This window comes from Pan paniscus, chromosome X (genome assembly GCF_029289425.2).
Source record: "Pan paniscus chromosome X, NHGRI_mPanPan1-v2.0_pri, whole genome shotgun sequence".
Classification (NCBI taxonomy): Eukaryota; Metazoa; Chordata; class Mammalia; order Primates; family Hominidae; genus Pan; species Pan paniscus.
In genome coordinates this window covers 22,474,030-22,494,470 of record NC_073272.2, presented here as the reverse complement: position 1 = coordinate 22,494,470, position 20,441 = coordinate 22,474,030, and positions in this window count along the sequence as shown.

Below are 20,441 nucleotides of genomic sequence, written 5' to 3'. Positions count from 1 at the left end.
ATTCACTTCTCATTCCCTACCCTGGTCCACCTCCTGACTCAAGGACATTTCTAGATGACCAACTGTAGGATGATAGAAAAGAAGGAAATTACCTGGGCTGCTCAGCTACTGAGATTTATCCCCTTAGCACTGTGCTGACTGTTCAACTTGATTTCCTCAAACATGATGCTTCTCAGAGGTTGAGGAAGAAACATAATCTACAGCAAACTGGAAAACAGTGGTGTTGTAATAATGATTTGTTTCTTCCATTCTGGCATTCCTCCAAACAGACCAAAATCCATCTACTTTTCATTTTTTCAGAGAAATTCATTTTTGTAAATGTATCAGACCAGAGCAGGGAAACTTATTTTGTGTTAATACAGAAGTGCTACTTCCAACAATAAAATAAGAAAAAAGAAAGAAGGAGGGAAGGAAAAAGGGAGGGAGGGGGAGAAGAAAGGGAGGAAGGAAGAAAGGAAAGAAGGAAGGAAGGAAGGAAGAAGGGGATTGACTCAAGACTGGAGGGATAAGTGACGAAGCATGGTGGTATTAATAAAAAATAAACTTTAGGAAGAAAAGATGAAAGGTTTGTTGGGAGGGAAGGAGAAATAAAAAAAACAGAAAAGAGAAAACAATAGGAAAGAGTAATTACAGCAAGATATTTCCCAAATCATGAGATGAAAGCAGAAAGACAGCTAAAGCAGGCTTCCCCTTCCACTCTCACCCCTTACCTCCTTTTGTCCCCTTACTTTCACACTCCTTGCCATTGCCAACATTCTTTGCCCCACTTGGAAAAGTCTCTCTCAAGCACTCTGCTTATTCAAATCCTGCCTGTGCTTTAGGGCACAACCTGAATCCCAGCTCTTCTGCAAAGCCATTCCTGATCTCTCTACATAAAAGAGAGCTGTCCCTTCTCTCTTAAATCCAATTGGGACACTCACTGAGCTAGCCATTTACTGCCTTCTACTCCAAACTTTTATTCCTTTTTTAATTACAAAAGAAATATATGCTCAGAATAAATCATAAGTAATTTAATATTAAATAAACATTTGTGTATTTCCATAATTGTTTAACAATTAATAAATAAATCACAAAATAATACAGAAGTGTTTAGCATAAAGAGTACTAGTCCCTGGCCCTGCTCTCACTAACTGGAAGAAATTGCCCTTGTAGAACTCCATCTACGCACATTTGGAAAAGAAACACACACACAAACTTCTGTGGGACATGGGGGTGGGAGTGGGGAAGTGTTTGCAGGTATCAGTTGAGATCTCGCTATCTCTTTAGGGCCTATTAAGGTAAACTTGGACTATTTATTTCATGTGCTGTGCATTCTCAAAGTCCTTCCACAGAACTTTGTGGACCTTTGTGACTTTCAAATGCACAACTTGCATTCTCATGGCCATCTCCATCTCTGAGCTCCTTCCTGCTTATGCCAACTCAACTTAGTTTGTAGACTTATTTTCCCATCCGACAGATACTACATGTTTTCTGTACCACATTAATCCAGACATGAAACTCAATTCCTTCTTTCATACCTTCAAAACACCTCACTCCCACAGAGTAATTTGTATATTTAGTAGACATTTCTGAAGATCTTGGGAAACAGAAGGAGGGTTCCCTCTGTAGCAGCACAAACTCCTCAAAGTGAACATTAGATCTCTCTGTGCTTACAAGGTCTTCAGCCAGCCATCACCAATGACTTTGACTGTGGGAGAAGAAACAAATGGTTGAATGGCTAATCTAGCCCAGCTGATTTGGAGACCATAAATCTTTAATGGTACAAGCCCATAATTTCTGTGACATTCCTAATCAATATCCAGGTACCTAAATATAGGAATATCCAAAAGAAGAATTAGAATCCTCTAGATTTGTGGTTTTCTGCAACAAAGCTAAAGAAGAAATTAAATGAGAGGTTCGGGTTTATAACAATAGTTTTTCTTTTCTTTATTGGGTGTGTGTGTATGTGTGTTTCTGTGTGTGTGTGTGTGTGTGTTTTACAGAGTGAACAATTCCCTTGTGGAAGATTGGTTGAAGGACATTCAGACATAGAAATAAACTCCTTCTATACTTTGTCTCTCTCAAGTAATAGCCACAGGGCTTTCCTTCTCTTCACTCGGGACTTTTATTAGAAGAACCTTTTTTACTGACTTTACTTTCTCTACTCCTATTCACTCCTCCACTTATTAAATTTGACTTCAACCACGCCTCTCCACTTCACTGTAATTTCTCTTATGCTATTAGAGTACTTTAATTCTTTGGAAAGCAACTTTCCTCTTGAAACCTCAACTCCCTTGGATACTGCATTCACATTCTGTTTTGCTTTGTGTCTTAGCCTGATTCCTCTTTTGTAATCTCTGCCACATATTTCTCCTGCTGGTGGTTCAAATATTGATATTCCCCTTGGGTTCCTGAGACCTTGTTGGTCCGTGGCTCTCTTCTCTTTTCTCTATTGCTGGAGTGATCTTTAGAAATCATAGATCTGATTATATCCCTTCTTGACTAATGCTTTAATCTTTCACTAGGATGAATTCCAACCCACCTTAGAATAGAGTCCAACAGTATTTATCATCCATCCTCATTTATCTCTCCAGCCTCATCTTTCATCACTCCACACCCCACACCCAGCAACTTGATGCTCTAGTTGCACAGAATTACTTACAGCTCTTCAAATGTGCCTTGCTCTATCATTGCACATACAGCTTATTCTCACCTAGACACCCTTCTCTTAATTTTTTACCTAGCTTATATGTCACCTTGCTTGGAGGACTTTCCAACCCCCACCCCAGTCAGGGATAGGTGCTGCATCTGAGTAAACCCACTCAACCCTGTCTATCTCTATCATAGCACTTATTTCATTGTATTATAATGGTAAGAGTATGTACTTATCTCCTATAACAGATGGAATTCTTTACTGGCATGGATTATATTTTATTAATCTCTCTATCCCTAGTACCTAGCAAAGTACCTAGCTTAGTCAGAATAAGATAAACTGTACTGTAGTAAAAAATAAACCCCCAAATTTCAGTGGCAAAAGTTTATTTATCACTCCCACAGAGACTGATTCAGATAAAAAGATGTTTCAAGATATTTCCTCCATGCAATGACTCAGAAATCAAGGCTTCTTATATCTTGTGACTCCAACATTTCAACATATAGCCCCCATGGGCCCTGAGATGAGGGAAGAATGAGTTTGACAGTGTCACACTGACTTTTAAATGCTTCAGAATGGAGATTGCACACATCATTTCACTCACAGCCCACTGGCCAGAAATAGTTGCACAACCTCAATTTAACCACCAGGGAGACTGGAAAATAAAGGAAGCACATGAACTATTTGGTGAGCACTATAGACATTGCCACAGGTATGTTGAATCAATAAACCCCAGTAAGAATAGTATAAAGTTATAGCTTGGTTCATTCATCAGACAATGATAGAATTCTTGTTGGCACACCGTTCTGAAATAAAATAAGCTTCTGTTTGAGTTACTTGAAATCAAATAAATATCAATCTTGAAGTCTTTTCAACATCTCCCCAACCACTAGTTTGTAGCTTCAGTGTTTTTCTTGATTTCTATATAAAACTGGGAGGTGGGGGAGAGTAAATAAATTGCAACCACCCAAAAACATACATCTACACTACAGGACTTCTGAGGCTTAAATAAGTACAATGTATAACTTTTCATCATAATTATCAGCAGCCACTACTGCTGCCACAGTTGACAAATGCCATGGAGATGCCTCTGCATCAGTGTTCACTCTACAGCCACTGTGAAAACCATGGCTCCTCATCAGCCTTATACATACTCCTGTCACTTGCTCCCCACATCACAACCAATCATTCTAAGCAATCAAGAGTGAAGCCAGCGCTAAAACAGGAATGGAAAAATATTTACAAGAATCTCATAAAACCAGCAGGCAAAACAGCAAAACATACCAAACAATTTTCATTTCTTCCATTAACCCCTTCCTTTCCTTCTGGTCTTCATCTACCTCCCCAGTTTTCAATTGTTCTTCCAGATAAATGTCTGAGATCATTTACAATTTTCTCTTAATAGTGTTTGCGTTCAGATGAGGGACTCCCAGAAAGCTAGATGATAGTGGTGGCATTATTAGGGGCTGGGCTGATACACTATGTTCTCTCAATGATGCTCCACAAGTAGCATCTACTTGCACGCAGGTTCTACTCACAACATGTGGCTCTTTCCATGTAACTCACATCTCCTGCCTCAGAGAAATAATTGACTGCCTATGTTTAAATATATTTTTTCACCTGAGTTTAATATACAAAGAGAAAATGAAGAGCCTAGACCTTACAACTTCTGAGCTGCAGTCTCCCCTCTTTTCTCCTGCTTTTTGTTTTATTCATGCAACACGCATTTATTAAATCATATACTGTGTCAAGCATGCACACTATGCCAACGGATAAAACTGGATGTATCTCCTAAAGCATCCCACTGTCTAGGTTAGTGATTTTAAACTGCAGGTCATGACCCATGAGTGGGTCATGAAATCAATGTAGCGAGTCATGCCAAGTGTTGTGTTTGTTTGGAGTACAATAGAATGGAAAACATAATAGTACATAATGTTTCATGAAAAGTTTGCTTCATTTCTTATTTTTAATATGAATGTGTGTTCCCAGTTGTAATGTAAAATGATTTTATTTTGATCATGGTTAAAAAAATTATAAACATGGTTCCAGTGGAAAAGAAGCATAGAAAGCAAGTACTGTTCTTATGGCTACTGATCCCTCCCTTTATTTTTCTAGCAACTCATTGTCTATTTTATGTATTTTAAGTTTTGGGTTACAAAACATATGTGGTTCTATAAGATTGCAAAGTAGCATGCATGGTGTGAAATATCCCTCCTTTACTGCAGCTCTAGAGAATTCATAGAGGGGAGAAGAATGTGTTCATTGTCACCAGAGGAAGCCAAGAAACAGAGGAAATAAGAAGAACCAGAGATAAAGTACCTGCTTTGTTTTAAGAAAAGATATAGACATTTAAATTTTTAATAATACTAAAAGGGGAGAACAAACCTAAATATGAGTCTACAAAAATTAAGAATAGCCAAAATAAAACTAGAATGCATTATTTTAAGCCAGTAAAAGAAAATTTGATTTACCCAATTGAGGCCAGGCATGGTGGCTCACGCCTGTAATCCCAGCACTTTGGAAGGCCGAGGCGGGTGGATCACAAGGTAAGGAGTTCGAGACCATCCTGGCCAACATGGTGAAACCCCGTCTCTACTAAAAATACAAAAAAAAATTAGCTGGACGTGCTGGTGCATGCCTGTAATCCCAGCTACTCAGGAGGCTGAGGCAGGAAAATCGCTTGAACCAGGGAGTTGGAGGTTGCAGTGAGCTGAGATCATACCACTGCACTCCAGCCTGGCAACAGAGTGAGACTCCATCTCAAAAACAACAACAACAAAAAAGATTTATCCAACTGAATGAAGAAAAGAGAGAAAAGGGAAACAGAGAGAAATTGTAGTAAATAAAAAAATGCAAAAAATTGGCAGTAATGAGTCCAGATTTAACATTCATTGCAAGAAATGTAAAAAGGTAAATTTACCATTCAGAAAAAAAAAAAACCTTCAGATTGGACACAAAAAAAAATTCTAACCACATGGTTACTGCAGAAGTCACACTTAAAAGAATAATAAAGGTTGAAAATAAAGGAGTGGGCAGGGCGCGGTGGCTCACGCCTGTAATCCCAGCACTTTGGGAGGCCGAGGCGGGCAGATCATGAGGTCAGGAGATCGAGAACATCCCGGCTAACACGGTGAAACCCCGTCTCTACTAAAAATACAAAAAATTAGCTGCGTGTGGTGGCGGGCGCCTGTAGTCCCAGCTACTCGGGTGGCTGAGGCAGGAGAATGGTGTGAACCCAGGAGGCGGAGCTTGCAGTGAGCCGAGGTCGAGCCACTGCACTCCAGCCTGGGCAACAGAACGAGACTCCATCTCAAAAAAAGAAAATGCCATAAAACACAAAGGGGATGTTATATACTCATAAAAAGAAAACATATCAAGAAGGTTTAACTATCATTAACATATATACATACACCTAAACGTAGACACTTGTAATATATATAACAATAACTAGCAATGTTAACAAGCCTCTCTCCAAAACCCATAGCTAAAGCAAATAAAGAAATGATCAGTTATAACAGAATTTAAACCAATATTTGACCAAAACCTAAAATCAGTCATCATAGAATGAACTGCTAGAACACAAGAATTAAATCTCAAATGGTTTCAATAAACTGTAATTAGTATTTCACTTTTATTATGAAAAATTATACTCTAATATTAAATGTCTAAAATAATTTCTTAACTTTATCAGCACTAGATTGCTCTTGCACTGACTATTATACACAATTGTGAGATGAAATAGATATTCAATGTATTAGCTTCCTAAAGCTGCTGCAACAAAGTACCACAGACGGGGTAGCTTAAAACAACAGAAATATATTCTCTCACAGTTCTGGAGGTCACAGGTCTGAAATCAAGATGTCAGCAGGGCCATGATCCCCATGAAGGCTTTAGAGGAGAATCCTCCTTGACTCTCTCCTAGCTTCTGGTAGTTGCCAGCAATCGTTGGCATTCTTTGGCTTGTAATATAATTGCATCACTCCAATCTCTGCCTCCATCTTCATGTGGCCATCTTGTCTCTGTGGGTATATGTATGTCTTCAAACAGCCCTCTTTATAAAGACACCAGTCATCAGGCCACCCTAACTCAGTGTGACCTCATCTTTAATTATATCTGCAAAGACGCTATGTATAAATAAAGTCACGATCTGAGGTTCTGGGTGGACATGGATTTTTGGAGGGACACTATTCAACCCAGTACAGTTAGTTACAATCAACTTTGGTGGAAAAGCAAGGTGATTTTGGGCTAGCTCATCTTGTACAGAGCATTGTTGTTGATGATGTCTTCTCAAGGTCTTAAGCCTTCCTTCCTATCTAATGCAACTGAATTAGACAAATAATTATTTTATTTTTAACTCTATTATTCTGCTTTGTATTTTATTTAAATTTTTCTAAAGTTTAGCTCAAAAAAGATATAATGTTCTTCCTAACGTTATCTTCTTAATGGACTGTATTAGTCTATATTATAAAGACATACCCCAGACTGGGTAATTTATAAAGAAAAAGAGGTTTAATGGACTCACAGTTCCACATGGCTGGGGAAGCCCCACAATCATGGTGGAAGGTGAAAGAGGAGAAAGCCACGTCTTACATGGCAGCAGGCAAGAGGGTATGTGCAGGGGAACTCCCCTTTATAAAACCATCAGATCTCGTGATGCTTATTCACTATCATGAAAACAGCATAGGGAAAACCCATCCCCATAATTCAATTACCTCCCAACAGGCCCCTCCCATGACACATGGGGATTATTACAACTCAAGGTGAGATTTGCATGGGGACACAGAGCCAAACCATATCATGCATTAATGTATAATATTTGGATTAAATACTACCAATCTATTTTCTTATTTACTCAATTATTTGGAATGCCTTAATAATTTATTTTGTATATAAAATTAGTAGCTTTCACAATCATCAGTTATTATCACATCATTGACTTTATTCAATAATAAATATGCAATTATAGCTCAACCAGCTGTTAGAATTTCAATACATAAAGCACATAAGGAGGTAATTTTCTTACAGTTCATATCAATATCTGACCTGTATTTTAAAGGGAACAAATTAAAAACAAATCTAAACAATGTGCCAAATTTGTATAATAGATGTGGTTATTAGATGTGAGAGTAACTTGAGTGATTGGAAATCATTTATCCCAAAATTCAGAGTTGATAGCAACTATGTTTAGATAGGCATTCTACCATTTGGGCTTCCCAAAGGCTGAAGTCAAAGTCGAAATGGAATTGTGGATTATGGCAGAAGTGAACTTTGGTGCATATACAGCATATATTTATGTTTATGAAGTAGGCAGAAAATACATAGGCTTTTTTTTTTTTTTTTTTTTTGAGACGGAGTCTCGCTCTGTCGCCCAGGCTGGAGTGCAGTGGCATGATCTCGGCTCAATGCAAGCTTCGCCTCCCGGGTTCACGCCATTCCCCTGCCTCACCCTCCCGAGTAGCTGGGACTACAGGCGCCCGCTACCATGACCGGCTGATTTTTTGTATTTCTAGTAGAGACAGGGTTTCACCATGTTAGCCAGGATGGTCTCAATCTCCTGACCTCGTGATCCGCCCGCCTCTGCCTCCCAAAGTGCTGGGATTACAGGCGTGAGCCACCGCGCCCGGCCTTACATATGCTTTTTTATCACATTTGGAACAAAAGTTGACCATGTTCTAGGCCAAACAGAAGCCTTAATACATTCCAAAGAATCTACATCTTATGTGTACAGCTTTCTCTAATCATAAGACTAGAAAATTAGTCATCAGCTGGGCACAGTGGCTAGTGCCTGTAATCGCAGCAATTTGGGAGGCTGAGGCAGGCAGATTGCTTGAGCCTAGGAGTTCAAGACTAGCCTGGGCAACATAGTGAGGCCCTGTCTCTACAAAAAATATAAAATAAAATAAAAAAAGAAAATTAGTCGTCAATAATAAAAGATAGTTTAACTGATCCCATATGTCTGGACCTTAAAGAGAGTATTATTAAATAATATCTGAGTTAAGATTTCATGGGATGTTAGGAAATACTAACATCTGACAATATTAAAATCACTATAGAACAAATACATGGTATATAGCTAAAATGAATTATAGATGTGGATTATAACTGTAGTGTCTATATATATGCTCACATATATACATATACATACAAACATACATATATGTAGAATATTGGACACAGAATTCAATTCAAAAAATTAAAAATCTCGTAAAAATACACTGAAAATCAATGAAAAACAGGATATTGATAAAGTAAAAAACTGATCCTTTGAAAAGATTTATATGAGAGAAAGAGAATTTTTCTTAAAAGAAATACAAAATAGAAAAGGAAAGGATCCTAAATACCCTTGCCATTTGGATTCTGCTTAGATTCTACCAAAAGGAGACACTCATAGCAGATTAGGAATTAGGAAGAAGGTAGAGACCATTCTGCTGCTAGGGCAGCATGCAGCAGCAGCAGCAACAGCAATGGTGGCAGCAGCAAGCAAGCAACCAAGGATTCCTGGAACGACATGTTTGGTTCCCTTGACAGCAGTGGCAACAGCATATGACAGTATGTGACCCTGGATACTTGAGACCTTCTGAAGAGTGGGGGCTCATAGAAGCGTGGCAGTCAGCAGATGACCAGGGGCTCCAGAGGTGGCTACATAGCAGTGCTGAGACACAGGAGTGTAGAGGCCAAAGAGCACTGGCTCCTGGGCTATTCCACCTTCTCCATTTCCACTCTCCAGTCCTTCCAACACCAGAGAATCACCAACCTGACTCTCTGTAGAATTCCTCTCTGTTGTCATATCTGAAGTGGCTTCTGTTTTCCTGATCTGCTGCTGTCTAATACAGAAGATGAAGCCCCTAGAGGGAGTACACATCAACATTCATCTTCCTGCTGCTACTTTTGTTAGGATTGTTGAGGGGGTGGGATGGGGCAGAAATGGGAGAAGGCTAGAGTTGACATCATTTTAGTGAATACAATTTTCCTAAAACCTTAACTTTCTGAGGTGGCGTTAGACCTGGCAGTAGCTGACTCCACACCGTGTGATCTGTCACTACATGGTATCATCAGCCCTGGACCGTAAGCCAAGAAATTTGGATTTATATCCAAACTCTGTCATTGCAGTGTTCTAGGATGCTACACAGGCTACTAGTTCAGGCTTCAGCTGCTCAGGTATAAGAAAAGAAGCTAAGATTGTGATCTCCAGATTCTTCTGGGACAATGAGAAGATTGTGACTTTCAAAATCCAAAGACCTGAGTTCAAATTCCACCTCAACCCTTTACTGTCATTGTAATCTAGTGCAAGTTACTAAATTTCTCTAAAGTCCAGTTTTCTCAGGAAGATTTTTCCGAGAAAGATAATAACCACCTCACTACATGGTAGGTGTTCAACTTCTGAATGTCTTTCCCAAGATTCAATATTTTAAAAAACTATTACTTTATATAATAATAACTTGTACTAATTTTGACAATACATTGTTATCAGTAAAGCAGGTCTTCAAATAAACTCATTTCATTGTAAGATTGATGAGGAAAATATCAATTCCAAGCTGGGGATTGTCTGCAATTGTCTGTGTGGAGTTGGACATTTTCCTTATGTCTGCATGGGTTTTCTCCAGGTACTCCGGTTTCCTCTTACATCCCAAAGATGTGCATGTTAGGTAAATTGGTATGTCTAGATGGTCCCAATCTGAGAGTGTGTGTGTGTGTGAGTGTGTGTGTGTGAGAGAGAGAGAGACAGAGAGAGAGAGAGAGAGAAAGAAGGAAAGAAAGAAGGAAGGAAGGAAGGAAGGAAAGAAGGAAAGAAAGAAGGAAAGAAGAAAGAAGAAAGAAAAGAAAGAAAGAAAGAAAGAAAGAAAGAAAGAAAGAAAGAAAGAAAGAAAGAAAGAAAGAAAGAAACACCCTGTGATGGAATGGCATCCTGGCCAGATTTGGATCCCACCTTGCTTCCTGAGCTACTGGGATAGGCTCCAGCCACGCACGACCCTGAACTAGAATAATTGTGGAGAAGTTGAAAGCATTCCTCCTAAGAAATGGAACACGACTAGGATGCCCACTCTCACCATTCCTATTCAGCATAGTACTAGAAGTCTTAGCCAGGGCAATCAGGCAAGAGAAAGAAATAAAAGGCCTCCAAATTGGAAAATAGAAAATGAAATTATCTCTGTTCAGTGATGATATGATCTCATATATAGAAAACTCTAAAGACTCCACAAAAAACTCTTAGATTTGATAAATGAATTCAGTAAAGTTTCAGGATACAAAATCAATGTGCAAAAATTAGTAGTGTTTCTATACACCAAGAATAATCAAGTTTAAACCCAAACCAAGAAGGCAATCCCACTTACAATAGCTACAAATAAAATAAAATACTTAGGAATATATTTAACCGAGGAGGTGAAAATTCTCTACAAGGAAAACTATAAAACAATGATGAAAGTAGTTGTAGATGACACAAACAAACAGAAAAATGTCTCAAGCTCATGGATTGGAAGAATTAATATTGTTAAAATTTTAAAAAATTGTCCACATTGCCCAAAGTAATCTACAGATTCAATGCAATCCCTATCAAAATACCAATGTCATTTTTCACAGAATTAGAAAAAAAATCCTTAAATTTATACAGATCCCCCAAAAAGGCTCAAATAGCCAAAAAAAAGTCCTAAGCAAAAAGAACAAAGCTGGAGGAATCACATTACCTCACTTCAAATTATGCTACATGGCTATAGTAACCAAAACAGCACAGCACTATTTAATAGACACATAGACCAATGGAACAGAATAGAGAACCCAGAAATAAAGCCACATATGCACAGCTGACTGATCTTTGACAAGGTCGACAAAAACATACACTAAGGAAAGGATACCCTTTTCAATAAATGGTGCTGGGAAAATTTGATTGCCATATGTGGAATGATACTGTACCACTGTCTCTCATCATATGCAAAAATTAACTCAAAATGGATTAAAGACTTAAGTGTAAGGCCCCAAACTAAAAATACCGGAAGAAAACCTAGGGAAAACTCTCCTAAACATTGGTATAGGCAAAGAATTCATGACTAAGACTCAAAAGCATGGGCAACAAAAACAAAATAGACAAATGGGACTTTGCTTCTGCACAGCAAAAGAAATAATCAACAGAGTGAACAGGCAACCTGCAGAATGGGAGAAAATATTTGCAAACTATGCATCCAACAGGGGACTAAAATTCAGAATTTACAAAAAACTCAAACAACTCAGCAACAACAAAATTAAAAATCCAGTAAAAAGTGGGCAAAGGGCATGAAAATATATTTTTTAACAGAAGACATACAAATGGCCAACAAGCATATGAAAAAAAATATTCAACACACTAATCATCAGAGAAATGCAAATTAAAGCCCCAGTGATGTATCATCTTACACCAGTCAGAATAGTTATATTAAAAAGTCAAAAAATAACAGATGTTGGTGAGGCCGCAGAGAAAAGGGAATGCTTATACACTGTTAGTAGGAATGTAAATTAGTACAACCTCTATGAAAAACAATATGGCTATTTCTCAAATAACTAAAAATAGAACTACCATTAGATCCAGTAATCCCATAACTTGGTATCTACCAAAAGGAAAAGAAATCATTATATAAACAAGATACCTGCACTCATATGTTTATTCCACTACTATTCACAATAGCAAAGATATGGAGTCGACTTAAGTTTCCATCAATGGATGGTTGGATAAAGAAAAAGATTACATATACAGCATGGAATGCTGTGCAGCCATAAAAGGAACGAGATCATGTCTTTCATGGGAACATGGATGGAGCTGGAGGCTATTATTCTTAGCAAACTAACTCAGAAACACAAAACCAAATGCCACATGTTCTCACTTATAAGTGGGAGCTAAATGATGAGAACTTATGAACACAAAGAAGGAAACAACAGACACTGGGGTCTACTTGAGGGTGGAGGCTGGGAGGTGGGAGAGGAGCAGAAAAAATAAGTATTGGGTACTAGGCTTAGTACTTGAGTGATGAAATAATCTGTACAGCAAACCCCTATGACAGAGGTTTACCTATATAACAAACCTTCACTTGTACCTCCAAACCTAAAATAAAAGTTAAAAAAAGAAAATGTGGTATATACACATAATTGAATACTACTCAGCCAAAAATAAAGAATGAAATTATGTCTTTTGCAACAACATGGATGGAACTGGAGATCGTTGTCTTAAATGAAACAACTCAGAAACATAAAATGAAATACCACATGTTCTCACGGATAAGTGGAAGCTAAATAATGTGTACACGTGGACATAAAGTGTAGAATGATAGACACTGGATACTCCAAATGGTGGGGAGCAGCAGGGGAGATGGGTGATGAGAAATTACTTCATGGGTATAGTTTACATTATTCTGGCGATGGATACACTGAAAGCCAAGACTTCACCACTACACAATATATCCATGTAACAAAACAGCACTTGTATCCCTTAAATTTAGGCAAATAAAAATTATCTTATTTGTTTTTATTAATCTTTCTTAAATGTATCTATAGCTCACATTTATTTCACTGTTTAATATTGGAACTGTTTTGGGTCTTTATTTAGAGGTTTGGTGATGTTTTTGTAACCAAAAATATGTTGTAGGAACTTATTCTTGTTTATGTCAATTTAAAACTGGTTTCGTTATACTATACTGTTTCACTTAAAGTCGAAGTTTCCAAGAACATATCAACAACGTGAAGTAAAAACTGTACTATTATTCAATTGTTACTTCATTATTAAACTTTACATTGCACATATCTATCTCATCTCCCTTAGTAGACTAGATTTCTTGGGATTAGGATTATACAAGGCATTTTTACTTTATTTAGAGTAATCAACGCTCTCGGTTTGCCTCGGACAGAGGAAGTTCCCATATATGGGCCTTTCAGTGCTAAGACCAGGGAAGTCCCTAGTAAGTCACATGTGTGGTTCACTCTGCTTTACATCAACCTTCTTATTTAGTTAAATGCCTAATAAAGTTAATGGATGAATTTTTCTTCCCCACTTCAATTTTAATCACTGATTTTATTTCAGTTTATCATTACTTAAATGGGGCAACAAATCATAAAGAAGTGTAATTAATGACAGTAATAATTGAGTTATAGCTATTTCCTATTTTAAAATTTCAGTTTTGTTCATAATATATCTGCCTTATTTTACTAATATTTGTGATGAAAGATTGTTAATAAGAAAGTGATATTCTCCACTTATACACTGCTGTTGGGAATGTAAATTAGTACAATCTCTATCGGAAACAGTATGGAAGTGTCTCAAAGAACTAAAAGTAGATCTACCATTCAATCTAGTAATCCCACTACTGGATACCTACCCAAAGAAAAAGAAGTACTATATCGAAAAGACAGCTTCATGTGTATGTTTGCCACAGTACAATTCACAATTGCAAATACATGGAATAAACCTAAGTGCCCATCAACTGATGAGTGGATAAAGAAAATGTGATATAGATACAGATATAGATAGATATATATCAATGAATACCGCTCAGCCAGACAAAAGAATGAAATAATGTCTTTTGCAGCAACTTGGATGGAGCTGGAGGCCACGATTCTAAGTGAAGTAACTCAAGAATGGAAAACCAAATATCACATGTTCTCACTTATGGGCAGGAACTTAGTTGTGGGTATGCAAAGACATACAGAGTGGTACAAAGGACTTTGGATACTCAGAAGGGGGAAGGGTAGGAGTGGGGCGAGGGATGAAAAACTACCTATTGGGTACAGTGTACACTACTCAGGTGATATGAATACTAAAATCTGAAACTTCACCCCTATACAATTCATCCATGTAACCAAAAACCACCTGCACCCCAAAGCTATTAAAATAAAGACATTTAAAATAATAATAATAATAATAATAAATACTTCCCCCACTTTATGGAAAAATAAGTGGTATTCTCAATCATACAGTCTAAATGGTGGTTTGCTCCTGAAGTTCCGGGACTATGTGAATTATTTTCAAACTATATAAAACATGCTGTAAAGATAAAGCCCCAAAGCAACATAAGAATGAATTTTGAAAAATAAGTTTAAATTATTGTGACTTTCTTGCAAAATTTAGACTTCTGAGTTCCCTCTCTAAGTACTTTTTTCCTCCAAGAATACAATTCTTAAAATTTTAAAACTGGTTAGGCAATTTGGGATTCCTCTGGGATTTCGATGCCAAAGCCTCCACTGACATTTTGAGGAGTTAATGGTAATAATTACTTTGCCTGTAGCAATATCACTGCCTTTAAAATAAAAGCCTCAGGACATTTTTTAATGTATTAGATTACATTCTATTCAAAAGGACAGGATTTACTCTACAGAAAAATGTACTAAGAGTACACTGATCTTTCTTCCCAAAGTCTCTATTTTTCTAACATGAATTTAAAACTATTATCACAGATTTATGAAAAAATTTATTCCACTAATCCTCCGTTTTTTAAAAATCAAAGTTCCCCTAGTATGTCAACTTTTATTTTTATTTTTATTTTTCAATCAGTCACTATTCTTTGTGGTACAAAGAATAGTGCTCCTTTGGTAGGATGGGGGTAGAAATGCCCCAGACTCTGTCAGATGAGACTTGGGACACTTGGTCACAGCTGATAAATAACAACAGGGAGACCAATGTTTCCCTGCAGTGGCCAATGGCATTGTAGCATAGCACCATAACTTCTGCATAGAAAAGAAGCCAAACACCATGGTAAATGTGGCCCTTAGGCTACACAGAGCTCCCCACACAGAGCAAAGAAGCAGAATTTAGTGCCCAGAAAGGGGTAATCATGAATAAAAATGGCATAGCCCAGGAGCATTTAGGTACTTGAATAATTAGAGTTGGTCTGGGAATGGGCTGCATAGTGGCTGACATATGGGATGATGTGAAATGTTCCGGAAAGGGTAGAACACATATTACATGACCATTTCAGACAGGAAGTGATACTTGTCTCAAGTCCTAAAGTAACTTGGTCAAAACACAAAAAGAAGAACTCAGATTTGCTGATAGCTAATCTAGTGCTCTTCCTACTGTGACATGCTGCCTGAAATTCTACATTAGTATTCTGTTTTTTAGAAGTGTCTACTGATAAAATGCAAATATTCCTGAGAAGGATATAACTTAAACCTACCATTAGTTATTACAGAAAGTTATGTTCAGGAAGTCAAGAGCTTCCGGTAAATTGCACTATCAGGTTTTTTCTAATGATAGAACTGGGCAGTTTTAATGGTAGAAAAAGAGGATCTGAGGACAGCACCAGGGGCTTCCCAGGAATAAGACTAAGGGACGAGAAATGCTCTGGTGAGTCAGGGAATCCTAAATTTCTCCTTGGACCTGGGAGGAGAAGGCACTGTAAGCATGAAAGCAGAGCCACAGCAAACTGAGCCTTTCATGCAATTTCATCCAAGATCAGCCCAGATCCTCATTCTGCAAGAAACAAAGACTGTGGGTAAGAGAAGATGGGAAGGAGTCAGAGATAGCAACCATGAGGGTTTTCTCCAAGGTGGATTGGTCACTAGAACAGACTGAGGCCATCTCTGTTGGAGAAGGCCTTCACATCAATCAGTACTGCAACTCTAAGACAGACTGGTACCCTGATTTCATTCCTCCTCTCCAATCATGGGCTTAGTTCCTTTCCAATTCTTTTCCCTCACTGCACCGTTCTGCCAGCACTTTGTTTTCACACCAATGGATAGGTGTGTGTGTGCGTGTGTGTGTGTGTGTGTGCATGTGGCAGAGAGAGAAATAAAGTAACATAGGAAATGCCTAGTATGTTCCAGCTGCTCTGTGAGATGCATCATATACACATAACTTCACTTTATCATCACAAGACTTCACCATCACTTAGAGGCCAGTGTGGTGGAGAGCATTGTTCTTATAAAGAAACTGAGGAAACTGAGGCTCAGGGAGGCTAAGCAATTTTCCCCAGGTCGCAGAGTTAATCACTGGCATAGCCAGGATTTGTATCTAAAACTGTCTGATTCCAAATTTGATTTTCATCCTCCCACACTGCATTGACATAATTAGGATTCTTATTTCTTTAAAAAAATTAGAGTCTCTATTTTTTCAAGACTGTTAAATATACAGTACATTATTATGTTCCAATGCATAAAGATTTTCAATCAATAATATCCATTTCACACCAGAGATGTGGTATTGTATACTGGAAAGAGGGTTAGCATGGGAGAGTGAAATTCGAAGCTGTGACCTCAGCTGCTAAATCTTGAAAGCCATTTAAGCTCCCTGTGACTCTGATTAATTATCATCAAAAAATTAGAATGCAATATTTCCATAACATGACATAAGCAAATGTAAAGAGCCTTGTAAATTGTACACCATTATGCAAAAAGAAAATAATAATAAAAGTAAAATGAGGGCAACCACTCAAACATTCATCAGCTGGTGAGTGGATTAAAAAAAACTGTGGTACAACTCTATAATGAGATACTGTTAAGCAATTAAAAAGAACAAACTACTAATACATGCAACAACATAGATGAATCTCAAATGCATTATGCTAAGTGAAAAAAGGCAAACTCTAAGGCCATATCCTGTATGATTCCATTGATATGACATTCTGAGAAAAGCAAAACTGTCATGACAGAAAACAGATTAGTGGTTGCCAAGGACTGGAGGTAGGAGAAAGGGCTGAGTACAAAGGAGAGTAAAATAACTTTAGGATTGATGGAAATATACTATAGCTAAATTGTGATGGTGGTTATATGACTATATGTGTTTGTCAGAGTATTCAGAATTGTATACATAAAAATGTGAATTATACCTCAATGAACCAGAATTTAAAAAAAAAAAAAGTAGAAGAGGGTGCCAAACACTTAATTCTAACTAGTTATAAAATTCTGATTTGATTATTTTGAGGAACCATTGCACCCTGATACACAAGATGCTTTAGTTCCTTTGGAACAAATGTTTGCTCTGAGTTAGACAGCATCTTCATGATCATGAATGATTAATATGGCCTCCTGCTCAAAGATCTTTGCAGATTCTTTGCTGAGAGCCATATTCTCAGTCAGCTTCTTTTTAAAGCAATCTCTGTTTGGCAAAGGTTGTACCTTTAACTTGATGCTTCAAAAGCTTTCCAAGCTGAACCGCTTTCAAAATGCAGGATGCAGCCAGGCACAAGCTCCTCCTGGCATCTTGTAATATGGGAAGAACGGACCTTGTTATCTCCCGAAGAGAATATCCAAGAGCTCAGCCATAATTACCCGGCTCTGGAGTCTGGCTTGCCCTTCCTTAATGCTAAGCAGGCTGCTGCTGAATCAGAAGAAAGCCTATAGAGGCTTTTCTATTTGAAATGGCAAAAATTTCCAGGGTAGGCATTCAACTGACATTAGCAGGGCTTCCCATCTCAAAATCAATTTGCAACATTTCAGTTTTGAAAGGTAAAGGCCAAAGGGATAAGAGCTAGGTTTTTAGACAACAGAACTACATTACCTTTCTGATCTGAAGTATATTTTTAAAAAATAGCACACATACTCTGATTGAGGATTTCCATTTTTTTTGTTTTAACTTGGGAAATCTATTTCAATTTTTTCTACATGGCTTTCAAATACTTATTTTTGAAAGTCTTGATAATGGTAATTATTGAAGCTATGAATGTAAAACCCCCAACCATCAGACCTTCTTAAATAAAACAGTATTTTCATTAGATTTCTAATCTGTACCTTTTTTCAATTCAGCAAGGAAATAAAGCCGTTAGATATTCAAATAAGTATAAGGGAAGCCCCAGTCTTAAACCTTGTGAGTCTTCTGATTAGCCACTGCAACAATCTTGAAGCTGAAGACAATAAATTTCCTTTTACTTTTGTAATCCTTTTTCATCCCTACATTTGACCAGTTTCTTGCACATTAATTTCATGTGATGAGGGAGCCCCATTTTTTACAGTAGAGAGAATTCCTTTTCATTCCTGTGGAATGCTTTTCAAATAATTTTGCTAATTCCCCCAGCCACATCCCATGCAACTGGCAATCTCAAAAATGCAAAGCTTCCATCAGAGAGGACTTTGCCAGGCACACAGGCAGCTTTAAGACTCAACCAAGCATTTAGACAGTGTTCCCACTCTGGAGAAATGACTGATTGGATGGATTAAATGGGCTTCCGAAGTGATTTCCAAACGGCTATAAAAAAAAAAAGAAGGCTAATTAAATATAGTCATCGAGAGCAGTACTTAACTCGTCAAGTTCTTGTGTTATACATTCTTCTCAAAGAAGGCATGTGCTCTGGATTTCTCAATAAAAACAGGAAAATGAAAAAGAGTGTAAATGTCCAGTAACATTTAGCAAAGGTTTAGCAAAAAATGGGACATCAACCAAAAGGAATGCTGTGGTCATTTAAAATAATAATTAGGAAAACTTTAGGAATATAGGGAGATCTTATACTACACTAAAGGAAAAAGAAGACTGCTAGGTGGTGTGCTCATTACAATTATAATCCTGTAAAAATGTATGCTTGTGAACAATTAGAATCTAATAAAATATACAGAAATTGTAATCGTTCTGTTTAAATGAGGGGTATATGAGTGAGTCCCGTATTTTTTAAATTTTTCTCAATGCTGTGATTATATCCTTTTTTAATTTAAACAATGTTTTTCTTCTGCACTCTTCTTACTGGAGATAGGAATACGCATTGTGACTTTACGTGAGGCATTCTGATCACCATGAATTCAATCCAAGCTGCAGTGTTGCCTAGCAACAGGATACTTTTCCCGCAGTGAAATTCCCCAGTAGCAGAAACCTGTGAAGTATCTCCTGAGGAATTCCCTACCTTAAGTGCACCCCATACTCTTATTACCTTGTTCTCATATTCCACTGCTTTGGGGAAATTTCATAATATAATCATGTGGGAATATTAAAATTAGGAGGGCTGCATTTTAAAATCCATAGCCCTGACTGTTAACCTCTCTGCCTTCAAGCAGGAGAATAGAGTGAAGGACACTTCTAGATTTCTTCCACTCTCTAATACTCCCCCAGATAAGAGCAAGGAAGGAAAATGGTGAGAGCTTTGATTTCTAAATTTTATGGATGACAGCTTGACATGGCTCTAATCAGATGTAATGTTTCCTCTTGTTTTATTAAGAGTTTCTCTTTTTAGATATAATGACATAATTTACATACTACAAAATTCATCCTTTTAAAGTGTACAGTTCAGTGTTTTTTAGTATATTTACAGAGTTGTACAACCATCACCACAATCAATTTTAGAACATTTTTATTACCTCATAAAGAAACTTTGTACCAATTAGCATTCACTCCTCATTTCTTCTCAGCCCTCCCCTCGACCAGCAGCCATCAATCTACTCTCTGTCTCTGTGGATTTGCCTATTCTGGACAGTTTCTATAATGGAACCACACAGTATGTGGTCTTTTATGTCTGGCTTCTTTCACTAAGTATAATGTTTTCCAGGTTTATCCACATTGTAGCATGTATCAGGACTGCCTTTCTTTTTATTGCTGAATAATGTTCTATTTACATATGTATACCACAATCTGCTTATACAATTATCCATTGATGGATATTTGGACTATTTCCACTTTTTGGCTATTACGAATAATGCTGCTATGAACACTTGTGCACAGGCTTTTGTATGGACACATATTATTTCTCTTGGCAATATACCTAAGGATGGGATTGCTGGGTTATATGGTAACTCTATGTTTAACACTTTGAGGAAATGTCAAACTGTTTTCCAAAGTGGCTGTGCCATTTTACATCCCCACCAGCAGTGTATAAGGGTTCCAATTCCTCCACACCCTCACCAACCCCTGCTATGTCTGTCCTTTATGATAACAGCC